This window comes from Pterocles gutturalis, unplaced genomic scaffold (assembly GCF_000699245.1).
Source record: "Pterocles gutturalis isolate BGI_N339 unplaced genomic scaffold, ASM69924v1 scaffold9893, whole genome shotgun sequence".
NCBI classification, from domain to species: Eukaryota; Metazoa; Chordata; class Aves; order Pterocliformes; family Pteroclidae; genus Pterocles; species Pterocles gutturalis.
Window position 1 is genome coordinate 1749 of NW_010125598.1, and position 23405 is coordinate 25153.

Here is a 23405-nt window from a genome sequence, read left to right on the forward strand (position 1 = left end):
CTCTGGATTCTGTGCAAGTGGGCAGCGTGTAGGAGAGCCTCATGCATTGCAGCTAATAACGCTTTATGGTGCAGTACTTCAGTGGTGCTTCCGGTAGGGATGTAAATAAATTTATATGCAGATCAAATTCTGGGCTTTCTGCAGCTGGAAATGTTCATGACTGATCTGGGCACATCAGCTTAGATTCTCTGCTGCAGGGGGAAACTAAGACATGTTCATACATAAACAAAATATATTGTAGGTTTAGGGGTAACACTGTCTGAGCTTTACTGTAATTATTTCATAAACAACCAGTTAAAAGGGGTAGTCAATGAAATATTCATGAAACTAACAGTATTTAACGGACCATTGCTACACATCTGTTAAGGCAGTTACAGGTTGCAGGCGAGGGAGGCTTCACCAGCAAGGCCCTGCGCACTTCAACTGATCTGGGAAGTAAGTGGCTTGGAAAAGAAACCGTACACAATCATGTTCTGCAAGCATTGGCTATAAGCCTAAAACAAATACCAATATCAGTCTCTGTTCATATTACTCAGACCATGCTGTAGTATATCCAGGTGCTCTGGTGTGTGGTGCTGTTAGGTCTCAGAAATTCTTTGCCCAACGTGATTTTAGTCATTTCTCTCTTTGGAGATGTTCTTCTCAAAAGCTTTTATTTTTCACTCTGAGCGTTTTCATGTCCCTGCCTTACTCTTGCCTGCCTTGTCCTACCCAGAAGGTTTGTCTCCAGTGACTGAGGACATGCAATATCTCAGGCAGGAATCGTCTGCCTCTTGCACAGGGGGCTCCAGAACTGGGATACTGAAACTTCTGAATCAATACTGAGACAACAATGCAAGAGAAAAGTTGAATACCTGTCCTCTAGGAGCTGGGAATGGATGAGTGATAGCAGTGCTTTGCAGATGTCTAACTGTTATTTATATATTCATTTTGCTCTCCCTACAAATAATACCATTCTATTGGGCTATGGTTATGGATTCCAGATATTTGTGCAGTAAATGAGTAATAGTGATAAATAATAAACATTTCATTCCTAGTATATTCTAGTTCTTACTGGATTCCGTTTAAAAGCTCCTTCTTTCTGTTGAGTTAAACCAAATGTTATACTCAGTTGTGCTGTAAATAGTAAAGAAATTCCATGTAACCTAATCTAGTTAATTCAGGCTGGATACCCGATACTGAAATGGATATGTGGTAATCAGCCATCAATATTCTGGCATAGGCTGTGACAACGTGTATCAATCATGCAGCCTTTGTGAGAGAGCAGATAACTTCCCCCTGGAGCCCTTTCTTTGGGATTGTATTATTATTGCCAGACATTGTTTTCTGAACAAGAGCTTGCAGCCAAATTAGTGAGTGCTCAGACGTTTTGCATACTACAGCGGCCCCCGTCAGTACAAGTTTCTGCTGCTCGTGTTCTCCTTTGTTTCCTTAGTCTCAAATATTTTGATGCCAAATGAGGATTTATAAGCTGGTGCCAATTAGCCGCAGCTTCTGGTGGGCTATTCAGTTTTACCAGGTTAATGCATGGTCAAACCTGGTGTGTTACTGGAAATATTAAAGTTCAACTCTGCTGTCTAGTTCTGAGTTCCGGGGTGGTTAATGGAGGCTTTGCTCCCAGACTGGAGAAGTTGGGTCTTGGTAGCTGTGCTGCTGGGAGAGATGTACGACCCGGCCCTCTGGGCTGAGAGTGCTGCTGTGAGTCTGCTGAAGTTTCTTGGGTTTTGGTCAAGATCAAGTGGGGAGCAATTGCAAAGCATTCAAGAGTAGTGGTCATCTGTTGTGAGGGCAGTCTGGCCTTCTGAAGTAGCTAAAATATTGATGTTCGGTTATTGTGGGGGTGGGAGTAGAACACAATGGTCCTGAGGAGAAATCTCTTTATAATAACCTAGCAAACATTATCGCGGGACCCTTCATCACAAGTGGTTTGTGTGGGTTTTCATGCGCTCCTTTTCGAGGACCGTTGTGAGGCAGATGACTTTTCTCCTCAGTTGGAAGGCTTGTTGAAGGGAGGTGTGGAAGCTGGGAGACAGAGTGCTGGGGGAAGGCCAGGCAGCGATGGGCACGGCCTTGTCTCGTTCTTCACGGTCACCCTCGCAGAGAGCAGTCTGTAGCCTGTTGGAAGCTGTGTTCAGTCTGAGCAAACAGTCAGGCTCGTTGTTCCTTCTTTTGGAGTGCTTTAATTCATATCCTAGGGGCCGTTCTAGCTCTCCATCTGCCGGTGGGATAGTTCTGGTGGTGCTGCACGCTGGGCCGTACCCAGCGAGTCAGGGAGGGACGCTGGCACGGCCGCCTTCTCCAGCCCAGGAGCACACCCAGGATCAGCCCTGCCACCATAGCACACGAAGGCAGCGGCACGCCTACGTGGGCAAAAACGTGGGAGAATGTCCTCCAGCAGAGGTGGCAGATCAGGGAGGCCGTTGTTGTTCGCGTGATTCCCTAGTAAGTGTAGAGAGGATTCTCCCTTCCATAGGAGTGTTTTGTTTTTCTGGAATGTTAGGCTTCATTTTGTATTCCATTGTTGTAAGAGTGAATAATGTCTGTAATTTAATAATTCATTCTAGGTGCAAATGAGACCTAGGCATGAAGCTTTCACTTGGGCTTTTTCATTTCACTTTTTTAAGCAATGCCTAAAGCTAAGAAATGCTTATAGTTCATTGAGACCATAAGCTTTGACTTTTTATATGCACAATATATTTCACAAGAAAAAAACATACATCAGCTGGGACAGTGTGTTGGGAGGAACAATTACAGCAATAAATAAAGCTTTCTGCTTGCATGCTGATCCAACAAGCTTGACTGTCTCCTCACCAAGTGATCTGCCATTTGTTAACCGTTGCTTGTTAGGGTCTCTCTCCTCTAGGCCCGCTCTTGGCTGTGTGTGTGTTTTAGGCATCTTGGCAAGGGAAAAGAACTCTATGAAATAGAAGCACTTATAATTCCCAATGCCTGGAACATCTGTTGAAGGACTGGAATTACAGCTCACATCAGCATATTTTACTTTTTTGTTTTCTCTCTGTTTGAGAATCTCATTCACTGTCTTATATTTTTTGTTTGTGGGTTGTTGGTTGTGTTCCCCCAGCCTTCCTGGGGCTTCTTTGTGAAAATAGATTGCTTTGTCCTTCTTCCTCACTTTCTAAAGGTAGCCTACAGGTCTGGGTTAGCCAACACCTGGAGCAACTGGCAATGAGAAGATGTGAGGCAGCAGATACCTCTTCTGCTCCTCTTTTCTGATGGGGAGACGGTAGGTGGGAAGTGGCACATTCCTCACAACAGCCCTCACCTCTGTCATCCACCCCTTGGGTAGTCCTCAGGTCGTTCTCGGGTGGTGTGTTAAAAGTGCGTAGGTGTCATTCTCCCTCACCTAAAACCTGTTTTCAAGTTGTCCGTGGGGTTCTCTGCTCAGCCCCTCTTCTCATACTGATGCTGTATCTGTTTCATTAAAGGCGGATGCCTCATAGGACGAAGGAGTAGTTTGACCTGTGAGATGTCTGATGCTTTCTGCGCTTCCATCTATGAGCTTCAATAATTAAAGCAGAAATATCTATGACTGAAACAATGCTGAAACATTTGGAAAGCTGGAGGATGAAGATTGGAGAAGATGACATAAGGGAATAAAGCCAGACACGGCGGTGGTCACCAAACCGTGTAGGACGGAACCCAAAGATCCCACACTCTCTTGTACTGGCAGCAAAGGCACCATCGCTGAAACCCAGTGCGATGGGCTGCCACCTCCTCACCCTGGTGTCAGACCCCACGTGGGAAGTTCCCTGTCCTTAAAATTATTGTCACTCTATTTAAATACCTAATTAATCTCTCACACTTTCCTGATCCCCAGAGCACGGAATGAGCCATAATTTTTGAGGGAACAATGATTTGATGACACTGATGGGGAAGACTGAACTCTCCAAGTCCGTTAGGGTACATGAATCACAAGATTTTTCTCACAAGTTAATTAGTCATTTTTTTATAAAATAATGAAGTTCTGTCTGTGATCCTAGAATTTCTGTCTCTTGTCAGATTCATTATTATCTCTAGATGGACTGCTCTCTCTCCTCCCCAATACTTTATCGTATTATGAGGTGAGGTTTTTGTAAGTGTACAAAGCACTAGTTTCTTTTCTTTGAGTGAAAACTTTCCAAGATTATACTCTATTGCACACAAGTAAAGAGTTGAAACTACATCTTGGAGTTTCATAGACACTTATACACAGAAAATTATGAGTTTGGCCTTATGCTCTATCTAGAGCATGTTAGAACCTAACTGAGCACCAGTTACTGACTTAAAAGCAGAAATAAATTTGAATGCTCCTAGTTGCTGCTCTGAGCAGTGCTGCCAACTGAGTGCTGCGGCGTAGGAGCTGTGGAGGGTTAAGGCCACGTGGGCCTGGGATGTGTCCTCCAAAGTGAGGAGCACAGGGCTTATCACAGAGGGGAGGGAATTTGGGTAGGTAGTGGAGGGCCCCAGTGCTCCTTCCCTCTTGGAAGCCCTTTCCCCTGCCTGTGCTGCTGCTTGCTGGAGGTGCTGTAGGGTGTCTCTTCTGCTGCATGGAGCAGCCCCGCTGATGTGCTTGGGGACTTCCCTTGGGAAAGCTCGTCCATGCCATGAATACGCTTTGAGCACGTGCACATTGAGGGGGTCAGGTTAGATCACAGCAAAATCTGGAGAAGGATGGGCAAGAATTTTCCTGGAAGTCCCACTGATGTGCTTGGGGACTTCCCCTTGGGAAAGCTCGTCTATGCCATGAATACGCTTTGAGCACGTGTACATTGAGGGGGTCAGGTTAGATCACAGCAAAATCTGGAGAAGGATGGGCAAGAATTTTCCTGGAAGTTGGTGGGAGAGCTGAGCTAAAGCGTTGGAAGTCACCTCCATTCCTAGCAGACACTGGATCCAAGGCTTCTGTCGGTGGGGACAACCACTGTTTGTTCTGGTAGTGCTGGAGGGGAATTTTCAATATTTTGAAGGAGTCTTTTTAAAAATGTGGGATATCTCAGGGAGCTGGAAATGAACTTCTCGTAGCAGCTGTTCTCTATGGCATCATCTTCCTTCCAGGTCTGCAAAAGCTCACCCCATCTCCCTGTCCTGCATCCATCTGGAAAATACTGACCCACTTAACACCCACAGGAATTTCTTGGTTTGCACCTCCAGGTCTCTTCACAGTGCTAGAGCAGGCTAGGTCTGAGGAATGAGCACATGTATGACGGAAAAACTTAATGAGAGGTAAGGGGAACTGTCTCCCTCACAGTGCTACTGGCTTTTTTCATCACAGGAGTTTGTGTCCTTTTATTTTCCTTCTGCTTCTTAATGTTCAATATGTGGGAGCACAGGATAAAAAAGTTGAAAGAATAATCTACCTAAAGTAGAACAGGGGTTTGGAGAGGGGTGTTTGGGTTTGTGTTTTGTTTGGTGGGGGTTTTTTAGATCCTTAGGTTACACAGGATTTCTTACACCCTAAGGATGCAAAACTTACAAGGACGGTGAAGAATGTGGAGTTTTAAATTCTTTTTAAAGTAACTTTTCTGGGATTCCAAATACTGGAGATAGCATAATTAGACTGTTACCCCAAATCCAGCTGTCGGCTTTATAAGCATTATGGTGGGATTTTAGTAAGCTGTAACACAGAAATTTCTTGTGGACCAGCTGTAGAAATGTGCATCTGGATTGTTTTCTGCAGGACAGGAGGAGGCCTGGGTGACTTTAAGAAGGTGGATGTTGTTAGCTGGGCAGAAGACAGTTTGAGGGAAGGAAAAATGTGGTTGGTCCTGGGATACAGAGCGGCACGTTTGAATATGGCACTGTGGGGCAGGGAGACGATTTGAGGGAATGGGAGGGAGGAGAAGTGATCTGGTCAGAGCCTGGGGCAGCTGCGGGCAGGAGCTCTCCCTGCGGGTGGGAGCAGGCAGCGTGGGTGGGGAGAACCTGGGGAAGGGAGGCTGCAGTAACCCAGCTGGGAAGTCCTGAGAGCCCCAGCAGGAACAGTTTCAGTTGTGACGCTGCATAAAAACAGATTGCTCCCACATTTATATTCAAGAATTAAAGTCCATGTGCAAGACGTGGAGTGTTCTCCGTAGTCATGTTCGTTTGTGGCTACTTAAAAAAGGTGCTGGGAGCTGGACTCGTGTAGCTTTTGAGTTGCAAATGAAGAGGTGACAGAGCAGTTATGAGTCTGTTCTGATACACGTGCACTGTCTGCGAGGAGTGCAAAGCTTCTGTAGCTATCAGCACGCCACGCATGGTAACCAGTGTAGTCAACAGCATGTTATCCTGTTGCAAGCTATCTGCTGAATCTGAGTTTCTTATCATGGCAAAGCTTCTAGCAAATGAATCCTTCCTTACTCCCTTCAAAGGTCAGGTTTCGTTGCCTTTTCAGTTCTCTGCTCCTTTTAATACCCCACGCCCTATGGTACGAGCCTTGGCACAGCATGCCATGGCGAAGGGATTACCCATCCAGACCCAGACTGAAATCAGGGCCACGAGCAAACTTTCTGGCAGGTAAAGTGAGCCTGCATCTCACGTGTGGGAGAGGAGGGGAGCCAGGGTGTAAGCAAGGATCAGGCAGTGCCTGCTCTCAGAGGCGACAGCTCAGCAGGGACCCCTCCGTCCGTACCCAGCGGTGTCGTGTCAGACTGCCTCGGCCTCGGGTGCTGCTCTCTGCCGTACCTGCCACGTTCAGATCTCGTCACCAACCTGTGACAAGGGCAAGTGCTCCTGCGCTCAGGTGTTCTGTGGAGCTCCGGAAGAGGTTTCTCAGAGCATCTCCACTTGCTTCCCGGGAGGCTGCTCCTGCTGGAGGCTTGCAAAGGAAACCAGTAATTCAGGGCTGCTCCCTGGGAGCGCCGGGGAAGCATCAGCACCTGCTGGTTGTTGCCAGACTTGAAAATACAGAGGCTTGTGTCCAGCCCTCAAAGCACACTGCCCAGCTGGGACATTAGTGAGTACACAAAAAAAGGAAAAGAGAGCTGAGAATCTACTCGTGCTTCCCTGTTCAGAAGTGTGTTGGTGAGAAGGGAAGAGCTGCTCCAGCGTAGCCAGGGAGAGCACCGTGTTAAGCTGTGTGTTTCCCGAGGCCAGGGAGAGGTGATGCACTTTGCTGCAGGACTTGAATTTTTTTCAGAAACCATCAGGAAATCTGCATGTGATCTTGTGGAAGACCAGGCCAAACTGTTACCTGGGCTTCCTCTCAAAAAAACCCCACAACCAAACACAGGAATTGAAAATGAAAGGCTTTTGAGTTCTAACGAATATTTAGTGAGTTTGAGTTTTGGAGGGGCTTGGTACAGGTGTAGGAGCCTTTCCCAGAGGGACATCTCACAGGTAAAAACTCAGAGATCCTGAGAGGGCTGCCAGAGAGAATCACATGCCGTTAGCTGCTGGACGCACACGTGCATGGCTGAATCCCTGCCCTGCGCTCTGAGGGCGAGAAAAACAGCTCTGCTCTGAACAAGGAGGGAGGGGGAAGAAGGAAAAGAATATTTAGAAGTAAATTGAGTAACTGACCTGTCTGTAAGCCTGGCTGCCCAGCCGTAAGCTGCTGAGCAATGGTGATGCTGCTCTTGAGGTACTCAGATGTGCAGAGCTGTGTGAACTGGCCCATCAGTGAGGGAATAAAGTGCAAGCCTAGGACTGACAATCATCTCCTGAACCCCTCTGTGTACTGAGGGTGTCGGAAAAGCTCTCAGTGTAGTCTGATGCTTGGGTATAGAGCAAAGTATCTGGCATAAAGCCTGAGTAAACCCTTTCCATCTCATGCTCTGCGTAGAAAGCTACAGTTCAGCTTTGGGTCCGTTATGTGAAGGGGTCTTGTGCTGCACACAGGGTAGTGCAGAATTGGGTCAGTTCCTCTGTAGCTCTGCTGGAAAAGCTACTGTCTCTGTACACCACGTGGGCATTGTGTCAGGTCTTACGGACTAGGTTTTAGGAAGCTCTTCTCTTCCATTCATTTAATTTTGGGTTTTGCTCTCCTAAATAGTCCGAGACAAGTGTTTGTGTTTCTTGGACACTAAGTTCCTGATCCAAACGCTATTTAAATTGTCAGGAATTATGTCACTCTGTGCAAAGCCTGCCTCTCCACAGCTCTGGGATGGAACAGACGGTTCACAAACGTGCCTTCCCAGGCTGGCAAGGACAGCTGTCAGAGCATCTCCCATGGGAGGGACTTCCCTCCCTGGTGTCAATGCTGGGGTCTGCAGGAGTCTGACCAAGCCTCTGGGGTTTGGACTTACTGCGCTAGATTTTAAGAGGTTGTAGAGACAAGCCAGAACTACAGCCAGTTTTCAGGGGGTTTACCGTGCATCTGTTTTCCTGGATATTTCCTACAGTTTTTGGATATGAATAGAAGCAAAACCACAATTTGGCTGCCACTTTTGGTATGGAAAAGATCTAGAGCAGTAGTACTCAATTTTTATTTTTGCAGGCTAATAATTCCCATTTTGCAAGATAGGTGGGTACCCCTGTACAGCGTGCTTTAACCGTACAAGGAACAGACTTGTGTTTTGTTGGTTAACTTTGTGAATCTTGGAGCCTGTGGATTCTGCTTATGCTGCAGGCTGTCAGATCAGAATAACCTGAGCAGGATATTCCGATTTCAATATAGCTGCTCGTGAGGTGGAACACGCTGAACGGCTCTGCCATGACTGAGCTGCAGTGTGCAGCTCCTTGCAGGATTGAACTTACTGTCATTTGCAGCTTTTTATTCCAGAAGCTTATTATCTGTTAAAAGTGGCAACCCCACCCATGGTCAGTTTAAATATTACCAGTTTAAATTTAAATAAAAGCAATAATAATTTTAAAAAGCCCACTGCTGAGAGCTGTAGGGATCACGGAGGTGTAATGATTCCACTGAAGGCTGTGGCTAACTGAACTGTTTCCAGATCAGGCCATGCTTCCCCACGCTGTTTGCCAGGGGAGTGGTTGCAGGAGTTAGTATCCCGACAGGTCCGAGATGCTGCGTGGAGTTTCTAACCTGTCTGCGCCTTAACAGAGCGAGGCAAACCTCCCAACCAGGTGGGCTTTGCCTGAAGGTTTATGTGAGCATCTCTATGCTGGTTGAACTGCAGAATAAACACAGGATGGGAGGGTTTCCAGGTAGCACAGCTTTGGCGAGGCGTCTCTGTGGCTGCAGTGTGGGGTAGGGGCTGTAAGAGGTAACCTGGGCTTCTTGTTTGCCGCATTACAACTGAACCCATTGATTGTGCACAGACCATGTACGTGCCCTGTGTCAGTACCATACATACACAGGGTGCTGCACATAATGACGTCTTTTGGTATCTTGCAGAGCTCTGACGAACGACAAGTGAGAACTCCTCGTCACTGCTCAGGGGGAGTGTTGAGCTCCATGATTAAATCTTTTCCTGTGCACGGCCTCTGCGCTAGACAGGCCTCCCATAAAACCTGATGACACGGGTTTTGCTGCTATCTTCACTAGGGGAACAGAAGCTCATTTAGGACAAAACTCATTTTTCTGCTTGCTGCCTGATGAGCTGTGAAGTTCTGCTCCAGCTGGGTGGTGTGAAATCATTACCTTGAAATGCTGATTAGGCTGAGCTCTGGTTTTCATTACAGGTCCTTTGATAGCAGAGAAAATGGACATCTCCTCTGGATGTGGTCTCAGATAAAGCTTAGAAGCTGAGCCTGTTGGCACAGCACTCTTCTCCTTGCCGGTAAGCAACACTGTCCGTCACAAATTGTTTCTCTGTCCACCTTAAACCAGCAGCAGGACCCCGGGTCTCTGTTAAGTTACTTTCCTTTGCTTTTTAACAGTCCAAACAAATATTGGCTCTTCACACTCATGCAGCTGTGTCACAATTGTTATGTTTGAAATTGGTTGGCAGTCTTGGGCTTCATCTTACTGTTTGCTCCCCTCCTCATCAATTAACTCACAGTTCAATGACAATTAGCTGAGGAGATTTTCTCTCTGCATTTTGTAGCAGAGAATTGATGCAGTTCTGGAATGTGATTATAAACATGTTTAAATAATAGGTGGGCGTTGCTCAGGAAATACTCAGAAGGTGGCTGTATCACATGGCACCCAAGGAATACGGAGGATGTTTTCTAAACTGCTTATTTAGAGCTTTAACAGAACTAACCGTTGTTAATGCAGTGACTTGGCTCAGGCATCAAGAAGTTCATTTGTATTCTCAATAAAAACTACAGGCTGGCTTCATTTCAATCCTTACTTTAAACGTTTGCTTCTACATTGCACCTAATTTTACATCATTTTCAGTAGCTGTGGACAATAAGCTTGGTCCCATCACCCCACCCCTCTCTGCTCTGCCACGGCAGGTAGGCTGGTTTTTCCATTTCTGTGCTCCTGCTGCCTTTCTTTCTGTTATATGTGGTGATGATGTGGCCTAGAACCAGTCTGGTAAGAAACAACCTCCCTGGAAAACCCCACACTTTTATTTTCCGATCAGCTTGCTGAACCTGCTCGCTTCCAAGGTGTGTAGTTAATTCTGTGGCTGGAAGGAAGGGGGCTGGGAGTACGCTGGAACCAGGTGCAGGTCAGACTGTACCTGCCTCGCTGTCCGGCAGTTTGGGCTCCATCAGATGTCCAGAAGGGACTGATTTGCAGCTTTGTTAATAATCACAAAAAGCATTGGTACAGTGCTAGGTTGGTGGTTTTTTAAATCCGAATTTCACCTTCTAAAGCTAGGATGTCTCTACTTTGTGATCTTATCCACCTTTTTTGGCTCTGGACGTGTAAGTATGGTCGCGTGATGTTGTTTTTATGTGAATTACTGTGGTGTTCTCCATATTGCATTTTATCCTCTCCTGTAGAAATGCTCAGGAGTTAGTGGTGTGCTGTTAAGGGCCACTCTCTAGCACCATCTTGGGCTATGTTTTAGTGGTTCTTTTCCCCTCGGGTTTCACAACGAAGCTGGATGATACTGTGTGGAACAAGCCTTTCAATGAATGGCACGTCTTGCCTTCCCCAGAGCTCTTTTGCTGTCACAGAGCTCCATTTCGAGTGCAGGAGAAGACGGGAGTTGGTGGGTTGTATGGTTTGTGTGGGTGTTCATTTTTTTGTAATAAATTCAAGCAGTTGAAAATGTTTTCATAAGTTGTGTTTCCAAAAGCCTGAATGTCAGAGGAGGTATTCTGTGTAGGACTTTTGACCCAAAGCTCTTGGGCCGTGCTTCATGCATGTCTCCTGGCAGCTGTCTGACCTGAAACCCACAACTGGCTGCTCCCATGTTTGCTGTTTCTGTGCAAATTACTTCAAAAGATTTGTATTGGTTTAGAGGTTTGAACTAGTCTATGTATAGAGGTCTTAGCTACTATTCAGAAAAAGCCCCAAGTGTAAAAAATGTAGAAATAGTCCCTGGGCCATCCAGCCAGACAAAACTCAGTTGGTGTGCCTGTGGATGCAATGCTGTGCGTTGTTAATAACCTGGTGGCTTGCCAGTGACAGCAAATCAGAGCTAAAGGGGAGCCAAAATGGACATAAATATTTGAAATAAGGAATATATCTGCTGTCAGGTTGTGAGTCCGTCATTTAAACAATAGTGGGTTTCTTTGCATCGTTTTTGTATCTTTGCTCTTCAGTGCTGCTTGTTTTCATTTGCTCACCTTGCCTCCTGGCACTCGGTTAGCTGTAGAAGATTGTGTGTTATTTTCTAATTAGATGGTGAATTAATTCTTTCCCTTCCCTTCTGGTTCTGCTTTGGGTTTCTATTATCAGAGTAGCCAGGCTACTGATTTCTGTAAGACTTCAATTATTTGCTTGTAGTTCTCCTGTGACGTACGAAGTAAGGTCAGGCAGAGCACTTGTTTGGAGTGAGTCTGACATCTCGGAACTCTTGCTGGAAAAAGCTTGGCAGAGAGCTTGTGAAACCACTCTGCTCTTCTCCATGGGCACACCTGGGTGTGTTCTAGTGGGCTGAGCAAGCGGTGTCTCCGAAAGACACGGAATTGCAGGTTTCTGCTGTGTTCCAGGCATGACTCCTGGCCCCCTCCCACCCAATCTCGGGAAGCTGTGGATCCAAACAGAAGGGATTTGGGGTCTGGATTTGAATACGGAGGTTGTGCTGGGCTTACATTAAAAACCTGTAGCTCAGATTCATCTCTGTATCATGCTCAAATATGAAGAAAGTAAGAAAACAATAGGAAATAAAAAGGAAGTCAGAAAAGCATTTATACCAGGCCTTCTGTGGCTGCTCCAGGGTAGCGACTGTTTCTTGCTCTTTAATTTTTTTTGTGGAAAATTATGTCTCCTTTTAAGAGAAAAAAATGGGTGCTCATAATTACTACATTAATTATCAATCCTGTGTGCAATGTTTTAGAAGATGCCCCTCCCCTTTTCATCCCCAAGATGAGATCCACAGCCGCAATTCCAGACTTCAGCCGAGTCAATGGCTTGGATACACACACACGCAGCGATTCTCCAGTCCCTGCGGCCGTGTGTCGTCTCCTGGTGCTCTCCTGGTACTGCAGACTTCCGCACCCTCTGGGGTTGGACACCCCAGGGGGGTAAGTGGAGGGGCACCCTTTTCCTTCACCCTGCTCATAGGACGCTGCTTAGAGACCTTTCCTCCTAAACCCCAGGAAGGCAACTTGTCTAGCCCCACGCCTGCCTTCCTGGGACCATTCCTCCCTCCTTCCCCAGGGCAGGGCTGGACAAAGGTGGGAAGAGTGCCGATATCAGGCTCGGTAGCTTTGTGCTGGGAACAGGTAGGGGAAGGTGTGCGTGTTGGGTGTGTAAGAAACGCGTGCTGGAGAGCCAGGGCCCGGACATCTCCAGTGCCAGCAGACGGTGTGTATTGTCTCTAGGTTTTGTGGCTTCCATCTTCTGTACGTGTTCTCATCTCGGTCCTGGCTGCAGGGCGCTGAGGCATAGCTGCAGGTAGACCTGCGCTGGTTGAGCTCTGCATGTTGGGGTTTGCCAAATTTAGCAAAACAGATGCAAGCTATGATGAGTTATTGTGGTGGAGTTGTCCGTCTGCAGGTTATCTTTCAATGTCAAACGGGTTTGAAAACTTGTCCCTGCCTACAAATGGTCTTTTCTCTGTCATATCAATTCTGTTTAAATACCAGAAGCTGGTGAGCCTTGCCTGTAGCAGGGCTGGTGTGTGGAGAGGGGGACTTCCCTGGCATTCCTCAGTGTAATGTGAGATAAGAAAGTAATAATAAACAAAAAATGTGCCTATTTTGAGGATTTTTAAATCAGTTTGTGATAGTTTGGGATACTGAGAATTACCTACATCAATCACTTAATTTCTTCCTCAAATTCTGTGGGTTTGCTGGCAGCAGATGCATTTCCAGGAGCATCTCGGTGTTCCATGTGCCCTGGTTGGTGTTTTGGGTGATGTGTTCAGCAGCTGGTGACGCGTAAGAGCAGCTTCTCTCTTTTTTTCCCCTACATGGGCATTACGCTTTACAGCCTTGAGTAAATGAATGAATGAGCAGGCTAGGTGGACAGCTTTTAGGTGGTTGCAAGGTTGGATCCCTACAACGAGAGCTTTCAAACATTTCATTCCTTGACACCTTCATCCCTAAAATACCTGGGCTTTGCTGAAGAGCTTTAAAAATCAGCTTCCAGGTGTTAAAATATTCAGCTTATGCTTGACAGTGCTGACTCCATCTTTGCATCCCATTTCTGCTTTAAAAGGGGGTTCTCGCTTTGCTCAGCTACACAAAGTGATCAGGTACATTGGTATTCCCCAGATATGAGCTGGTAATAGGTTTCTCGTGCATCAGCTGTCTGGTGGAGGGAAAGCAGGCAAGAGAGGAACTTTGACAATGAGGAAGAGGAGGATTGCGCCTTGTTCCCCAGTGGGTTTCTCCAAATGAAGTAAGGAGAAAGGCATTTTGAAACTCGGACAAAGTGATGTGCTTCAAAGTGTAGAGAGAGCAAAGCTTTAGCTCTCCTGCAGCACTCAGATAGAATGTCCTTTTGTGATGGAGCTCAATAATCATGTGCTTTTGGTTGCTTCACAAAAAAAAAAGGGGGGGGGGGGGGAGGCATTCACAAGAAACACTGTATTTCTGGTGCTCCCAAACCCCTTCAAAAAGAAAGGAAATTTGTCAGTTTTATCAGTGAACAGGATGACAGCCTTGAAAATATACATTTGATTTAGACTCTTATGAGAGTCTTTAGGTGTTAAGGCAGAAGTGCTTTTCCTAGTGGGATGTGAGATGACAGCTTCTCTTGGAAATATAATCTTCATGTAAGAAGTACAGACTTCTGGCCTTATGTCCAAGTCCTTTCTGCCATAGTGGGAGGTAGGAGGATGGTTCTCAAACCATTTAGGGGTTTCTGTATTACTTTCTATAAGTTCTTTTGCTCACTCTCACCAAAGAGCTTGTGATGATCAGATAGAAGAGAGTGGACCTGGTTCAAAGTAGTGTAAAGATTTCTGTGTTTCCAGCCCATTTCTCCCAGAACAGATCCCTTTTTGTCAAAGAGGTGTCGTAATTCTAGTGTAGGACTAAAAGGGGATGATAGTATTGAATAAATTGGGTTTTGATTTGCACTAGAAAGTTGATGGTAAGTAAAATGGAAGTGGTTCCACAGGATTTTATTATTAATAAATAATAAAAAAACCCAACCAACAATCCAGCCAAAAAAAAAACAAAACAAAAAAAAAAAAAACCAAACCACCCAGAGTAGACCCAGGAGTAGATCTGTTTTGCTAGTCCTTTTCCTGGTAGCAGCTGGACTTTTCCAAGGTAACTAGATTTGAACTTCAGCGAAAAGCCTTATAACTTAATAGCAGCAAGTCTAACAAATGCATCGGCACTTCAGAGATGGTATTCACTGCGTGTCTCAACATGCGTGCAGCACAGCCAGCGTGCAGCTGTGGGATGGGGAAATGTCTGCTTCCTACTTGGGGCTCATCTGGGCAGAGCTTGCCAAGCTCCAGTTTTCTTTGGACTTTGGTTTTCGGTTGGCTTTTTTTTTGGGGAGTGGGGTTGGGGGTTTTTTTGTTGTTGTTTTTTGGGGGGTTTTTTTTGTGGTTTTGTTGTGGTTTTTTTTAAGAGGAATGCCACAGTAGACCACATGAGACAAATATTTCCCAATTTAAAAGCTGCTGGAAATTGCTGGGAAGGGGTCAGCAGGCTCTTGTGGATGTTTTCAGCAGTGCAAGTGCTCCATCTACAGCTCAGAACATCTGCTGAGATCATCGTTGTGCAGGCAGCATGTTCAGAATACATTCCCTATGTTAATAGAATGACGGTAGAGCTAAAAAGCTGCCTCATGGAGTCCACCAGCGTAATTCTGAGTAACCAGCTTCCAACAGAAAATTGTCATCTGCCATAAGGCCACCTCCCAAAGGGTAGCTTTTTTTTTTTTAAAAAAAAAAAAAAAGAACTTGGCTTGTTTGTTCAGTGAGAACGGGTATAGAGTTGCTGCGTATGAAGGGGGGCGGCAGCAGGGAGGAAAACAAAAAGCTGCGGAAGTTAAAAGCAAATGTTGGTGTGAGAGGAAAAATGAGTGTGAAATTACCAGGTGTAAAAGTGGGCACCTGGAAGATGATTTCCATCACTGTCAGTGTAGTGAGGTCTGAAGAGCTTTGGGTAAGAATCCCAACTCATTTAAAGCGATTTGCATAAATGTGGGAATGGGATTATGCAAGAGAGGGACCAGATTTGGTGACTCAGGTGGCACTTTTCAAGCCAGCCATAAACAGTGTTGTTGGGACAAGCAATTAAAGCACTCAAGAGGGCAAAACCCTCTTATTTATAAGACTTACTAGTAAGTAAGTCTCTTACTTATTTTTGAGGGTTTTTTGAAAGAGTCGGATGGCTTGTGAAACAAAACAATCTGTTCTTCCAGAGATCTGGACAGACCGACAGCAGCGAGGAGTTTTCCCAGGTGAGCCTGCCAGTGTGCCTCCATTCAGCGTTAGAGACACATTATTCCTGGGGCAGGAGCATAACTCGGTCGGCATGTCTGCTAACTGGCCTCCGTGGCTGCCCATGCAGCAGCAGATAAAGCCTTATTTACCCCAGAGACAGAGAGGGAAGGACAATCCTGAACACATCTTAAATGTAGTTCAATTCAAGGACGAGAAGTAGAACACCAGGAAAAATGTTCTTAACTCATTTAGCTTTGTTCCTAGGTGAAGATGGCAACAATTTTTTACTGAAAAGCGGGACACTTACTAGGGGTGTGTATGCATGCTGGATGTAGAAAGAATCAGCACGGTGAGCCCGTTTGTTGATAGTACTGGGATATCTTCATCAGTCTGATGCCAGACACGTTAAGCAGCTGATATTTTAAGATTTTTTTCTAAAGGGACAACTCAACTGGTATTTAGCAAGAGTCTGAAGAGGTGACTGGGGAAATCCCTGACCCAATGGCGTTAGTTTTTGATAAACTGTGGAAGATAAGGCACGTGCTCCAGGAAAGCACAGCAACGAGTTACTTGTCCAGACATCTGTCTGCAGCACAACAGAGGGGAAACTCCTGGGACATGGTGGTGCCTTGAGAGCTGAAATGACTCAAGAGGGTTTTATGGGACATAATTCTTGTCAAACTAGTGTGACTTTGAGGAATTAGAGGTTTAGGTTTAATAGCAACACTGAGTGTGTACATCAGTGCTTCACAAAAGCCTCCCTCATTGCTCCAAAATGGTGTTACGTATCCCTAGAGCATGTGTTGAAAGGATGGAGAACCAGTCAGCAAAGCTTTCATAGTGATAGTTGGTGGGAATCCCTATCAAGTAGGTGTCTGAGATTCTTTTCCTCTGCAGCGATCTGTGCTATTCGGTGCTTTTGTAAAGGTCTGGAAGCAATTGTGGTGACAGCTGTTAGCAGTGAATCACACACAGCATTGCCCATTTCTTGGGGCCTCTTCCTGAGGGGAACAGCAAAGCGTCTCAGTAGGGCCAATTTGGAACTGCACATCTAGGAATAAGCTCAAGGACTTCCAACAAGTAGGGGACTTGCAATAGTGCCTGTATCCGGTCTTGGTGCCAAGATTTCCTTTATTTAAAAACAAACAAGCAAGCAAACCAGAAAGCCTCAAGAAAACAGTTTAAAGGCTGAAGGAAATACTCTGAGCTCTGGAAGTCCTTACTGTGTATTTGCTGCAGTAAATAAAACAGCTACAAAACTGGAGGTTAATAAGATCTGAGATCTGAGACCTGTTCTTGTCAGCAGAGAAAGGACATGTATAGTGAATATGAACAGCAGAAACTTTCCCCAGAAAAGGGGAAAAGAAACTTTTAAAAAAGCAGGGCTTTAGTGTTGGGAATTCATTTTAAGCAAACAAAGCAGCTGGTTGTCTCTTCTGTGGCATCTTTTAGGGGGAAGCCTAAAGGGTGTGCTGTACACGAGGTGACTGTGCTTAGTAGAGGAGGAATAGTGAGAAATACAACAGCCTGCGGCGGCCAGGCGGTGAGCCCGGGGAGCTCTGCACTGGGAACGCAGCGCTCCCCCAGCCCGCCCAGCCCTCTCGTAAAGATGGGTGTACGTCTTAGTCCCGCACTCCCCATCTCTGGGAGCTGGCAAAGGTCAGTCAGGAGGATTTTGGCTTTCTGCACAGGACTGTCAGCAGGTGCTGGGCTGCTTCCCACACACCTGGGGGCTGAGCAGCTCCTCAGCAAATCGACATCCTCCAGCCGCCGCGGTGGCCAGGCAGGTCCTGCATCTCCAGGCGGGGCCGTGCTCAGGTCCAGTAACAGCGTTGCCTGAAGAGGCAGAATACCTGATTGCTTATCCTGTGTCTCCTGGGCCATCCAGGAGCAGAAGGGGTCCCTGCTGTGCCATAATCAAATATATTTCAGAGTTCTTTATTCCACATCTTCACACAGAAAAAACACTGTTCCCGTTCCTCATCAAGCCCCAAGCTGGCTAATGAGGAACGAATTCAATGTATTGCAAACACAAGGTGATCTGACTTAGCAATGATCTTCGTGAAGTCTAGTCAGCAAAAACCCTGGTAGTCAGAAGTTATTTTCCTCGAGTTTCCTGAGTAGGGAATCCTGTTCAATGAGCTGGATTCCAGCAAGCAGCTGGCATACATGCTGCAGAGAGAAAGGGAGAGTGGGGGAGAGGTCTTTAATTATCTTCAAATCAGCAAAGATCAGTGTGTTGAATCAAAACAGATGGAGCGTATAATCCACCAGCACTGCTCGTTATTGGGTAAATAGAATTATATGGCAGAGAGGGAGAAGGCAAAGCAAACAGAGAGGAGTTTCCTTGTGGTTAGGCTGTGAGGGTTGGTGTATTTACACTGCCGCTGCCAGCCACGGTGGAAGTATGAAGGGTAATAGTATCAGAGTGAACCTTTCTGTGGTACTTGCAGAGCTCCTCGGGGGAAGCTCTTGCTTTGTGTTCGGCTGGCAGGGGCTGTGTTACACCGATGGCAGATTTGGGAGTCTCTGGGCTCCAGAGGGCACAGGTTTAATTCCTTTCCTGAGGTACACTGGAGGCATTTCTGCAGTGACTGCAAACCGGGCTGGACTTGTCAGGCAGTCGTCGAAGGAATTTCCTATGAGCTGGTGAGATTGTGACGGGGGCACTGTACAGCTGCTGGATGGAGTTACGACAGTGGTGGGAGCTCAGTTCCACTCCCAGCACCTCCACTCACCGCGGGGCAGTGGGAGGACTGACCTGGCGAGCTTGTCAAAGCCCAGCCAGAAGCCCCTGGGATTGCCTTTACTGATTCACGGGGTTTTCTGGTGTGATGCAGCCGCAGGCATGTGCTCGGGACAGGATTAAAGGCAGTGGCCCTTTTCAATGGGGATGCTGGCTGGTTGTTGGAGCAGCACAGAGCTGTGTGCCGGCAGGTCACGGGTGCTAGGACAGGAAAGCCTCCTGCACCCAAAGCAATTGCAATTTGTCTAAATTTGAAGTGTGTTTTAGTGACTGATTTTTCATCTTGTTGTGTAGGTGTGAGTATGGGAGCAGTAGATGGGAAGAGGCAGCAAGAGCAGAATCTGCAAAGGTGGTTTGTTCACCTGGAGATGAAGCACTGGTTACTATCACACAGCTGTATCTCTGTTCCTCAGTGAGAGCCCTAACCGGTAATAAAGGAGACACCAGTTAACTGCCTGTGGTGTGGGTAGAGGCTTCTCCTCACTTTTGTCTCCACTGCATGGACAGGAGCTGGATGGGAGCTGCTGTGCGGAACACCCCAGCAGCAGCACTGAGCAGAGCTCCGGGCAAAGCACTGCTCTGATCCTGTGGCAAACTCTCTGATGGAGGCACCATGCTTCCTTCCTGCAGGCTGGCTCTTCATACCAAAGTCAAACCCCGCTCACGGAGGCACGCAGAGTTGGGGTGAGTTTTGCTGTGCTGTTTATGGGCAGCTGTGGGGAGTGAAGCTGTGGTGCCAGGTTCACATTGGGTATGCCAGCGGCAAGGGGCTGGCACCAGTGTGTATTTCTGGTTCTGCAGGTACCCTTTCACCTCACAGTGCTCTCGGGTGACCTTGGGCCTCTGCTTTTCCACTGCCTGTTTTCCTTTAAACAGGACTGTGAGGCAGAGCGAGCATCCTGCAATGCTTCACTCCTCCTAACTGAAACAAGCTAGAAACAAACTGGGTTTTCCTCAACTGCAATGCTGTTCCTTGTTGTAATTTCCCTGTATCAGTCCCCACCCCTGTCATCGCTGTCCCCCAAGATCTTCTGAATGTCATTAACTAGTACGTAGAATGACTGAGGAGAAATTTCGGTGCAGTTTGTTTGCGGTGAAAGTCATCTCTGGCTGAAGAAGGGCTGAGTGGCAGGAGCTTGTTCCGATGCTGTAAGAGCACATTCATAGGTGACGCACAGCCGGGGGTGATACCCGGTGGCATCGGGCTGCATTGTGGGCGTGCTGGTGTCTACCTGTAGCACAGACTGCAGCTGCAGCCTCAACACCCGCACAGCTGCACGGTCCCCATGTTGGCCTCGGTGTCTCGGTGCACTGTGATGACCCAGACTCCCCAGGCTATTAACTCAGAGCAGGCAGGTACGTCCTGCATGGGGAAAAGCTGGCTCTGCTTATTGATGAGAATCAGGCACAGGTGCTGGGAATTACTTTTAAGATTGCTGTCAAGAAAGTGAACAGGCAGGTTGGACACTGTTTGGTAAGGCCTCGCACGTGCCAGAGACAAGCCAGAATGCGGTGAGCTTCCGCAGCAGCTGCCCTTGGTGCCTTACAGCACCGAAGGAGACATCCTGCACATGTGGTGGGACAGTCCTAGCGGGAGGAATGCGCTTCCTGACATGTTTACGTTGAGCTGTATATGGTGTATGGCTGAAGTTACAGGCAGGTATTAACAGGGTTGTTGGGGTAGTGGGGAGGGAACAGTTTGCCCATCTAAAAGTCTGTTGTATTCACACTAATACAATTTTTAAAATTGGAATTTGTAAAAAAAAGATTCAAAACTAATTTTTACCTTCCAGAGTTTTTCTCATTTAAGCTAGCTCTTGTGGGGTGGTGGGAAATCTGTCTCAGACAGAAAAACAAGTATTGATGTACAGTCACATGCTGAAATACGTTCGTGGTGTAAAACGCCTACTGGCTGAGGAGGCCAGAGTCAGATAGGATGTATTCTTTCCAGCAGCTTCCTTTTCCCCTTTCAGCTGTCTCCTAGGATTTGTTCTCATTTTCCAAACCTAAGGAAGGTCAAAGAGCCAGCTGTAGGAAACCAAATACGTATTTCTATGGCATTCAACTGAGCTTTCTGTGTAAAACTGTCTGTTTCATAGCTCTTTGAATAATAAAGGTGCTCTGGTTGAGAGGCTTTTCTCAGAGTCCCACAGGAGTTTGGAATTCATTCCCAACTCTGAAAGAGACCCAGACACAGCTTTGTAGTTGCAAGCATTATTTGAGAAACACTCATTTTCCTGAGTGCTTACTATGAATGTTTCAGTGTAAAAAATTAAATTATGAAAACTGACATAGAACCACTTTTTAAAATTAGTAGTAGGTAGAGTTGAAAAAAAAATATTATCTACCTTAAATGTAAAATATTTCTGTTATTTCTTGAACAGAAGTGTCTCAGTTTAGGGGTTACTTTAATACCATGATTCACAGGACTGGTTTGAAGGAGGAACTCTTTACTTTTCCATTCTAGAAGCCTTTCAACAGTATCCCAGCACCTGAATACAAGTGAAAAATGTACTCTAAGCAACGCCATTAAAACATCAGTTATCAGACCCAAAGTAATTGACATCAGAGTCACATGTAAGGAACAGAAAAGGCTTTATTATGTTAGACAGATCTTAATGTTGCCCCTGTACTAGGAAAATCTGTAATCTCAGTTCAGGTAACATTCAGTAGAGAATAACTCCTGATATCTTGGTCAGTAGGTCTCGGTGCCATACTGAGTTATGGTATATTCTTGAACAGAGTACAGAAGATTTGGATATACAAAACAGTTTATATAAAAAAAGTTTTGGTTCCTAAGATTGTGACGGGATATTTACTGCTTTGTACATGTCCCACCCCTTTCACTTCCTTTACAACCCATCCTCCAATAGCTAAATGGAAGAGAAATCTTAAAAACCTATTTTTCTGCTATTTGTTTTCTAATAAGGCAGTGAAATCTTCTTTTTAAAATAAAGTACTGGGTCTTTTTCCATGTGAACTTTTCACCAAGAGGACAAGCTGCTTGTATCCAGAGATTGGGAAGTGTCATCACTTTGCCACAGAAGTGGCCTTTCTAGTGTAAGGGATCCAAAATTATGCTGTCACCTCTGTCATCCCCATTTTCTATGTTTCCTTATGAGTCTTGCTAGCTTACAGGAACACGTGGTATGTGGTATGATCAGAAGCAGCTCTGTTTCAGTAATCAACTTACTGAGATTCTTTCTAGATGGAGCTGTCAAAAGATTCTTCTTTTAAGGTCCAGTTGAGCACTATGAGCAAGCATAGGCGCAGTTCCAAAACAAGTGACTGTTCTCCTCTGATTGTTATTCCTGTGTGCAAATAAATAGTGCCTTTCCAGGAAAAACTGGAGTAGTTCACATTCGGAATGATTAGTACCATGTGCATGTTATAATGTACTTGAGAACAGGTCCAGGACTCCCTCAGAGTACTGCAAAAGGTACAAAATCTCACAATGCATGTTTCTGGTTTCTTTCTACATCAATGGTGAGTCTGATTTACTTTTTTTTTTTTTTTCTTAATAAGAGCTAAACAGAAGAGCATGGTCTCTGTTAACCAAAGGGAACAAAAATATTCTCCATAGCTTGCTAGATTTTATAATTGGAAAAAAACCAAAAAAGTATGTGGTGTGGATGTTTAAGTGCACACATTAACAATTAGAATGGAGAAGCATAACTTTAAAAGTTCTGTAACAAACATTTAATTTAAATTCAACCCCAAACAAGGCATTGTAAATATTGTGCTGAATTTTAAGAGGTTACTTTATCTTCTGGCTTCGAATAATATTTTAAAAAATTGAAGCCAAATATGATTCTAGACAGGAGAGGGTCTTGTTTTGCAGATAACTTGCACTTTGCTTGTTGTGAGGGCTTGGGCAGGCTCTTTCCCCAGCCACACACCATCCATCCTCAGTGATCCTTCTCTAGTGCCCCCCTTCATCCCTGGATGAAACTGTGGTGTACAGCTGCTGCTCACCCGAACCTGTGCCGTTCCCTGTGTTCCAAAGAGGCATAAATGGTTTGTAGCTGAACACAGAAAGGGTGATCTTACGTGTACTGTATTATCTGCTTAAAATAGGCTAAGTAACATAGTAAGTAATTATGTTAATTTGTAGGCAGGCAGTGTTTTTTGCACTAGAAAAAACTCCTTCCAGTGTAAGTCTGCTTATCCTTAACTGGAACATTTTTGATGGGAAGCATGAGTCACTTGTAATTTACAGACTATCTGAATTTAAAAACCCACACAGTGGAAAATACCAAAGCTGATAACTCACCCTGTGTAAGTTCCCAGTTTGATATCCAGCCTCCCATGTTTGCATGGCTTTCCCTTGGGAGAGGGGGAGATTATAAACTCTCCTTTCCAATAGCTTTCTAGAATTACCCAGTTTTGACTCCCAGTAGACGTGTATGTGCAGTGTTACTGATGAGTTTACTGACCTTGTCAACAGTGACAACAACATGCATTTAAGGGGCTCCAGCTATTTTTTTCAACATGTTTTTTTAAGAGTTTGAGTTAGTGATTTGGGTCCTTTCTTGAGCCGGCTGGAGAAGAGAAGCTTTTTCTGTTCAATTGCCCTATTGAACAGTTTAAAAACTACAACCGCTGTCTTTCAGATTCCTCCAATACAATAATTCTACAATATCTTAAGTCAGGATTATCTATAGTGAAGCTCTTGCACCACAGATCATTTACGTGTATAAAGATATAGGAGGCAGAAATTACCCCAGTTTGGATTTCTAAAGCAGCAGTGCATAGGGAGTTATATTTTACTACCAGAAGTACTATTTTAGTTCTTACATTTCAACTCTTCTGCTTCTCAGTGTTCTCGGGACCAGACAATAATCCTACAGAATGAGGGA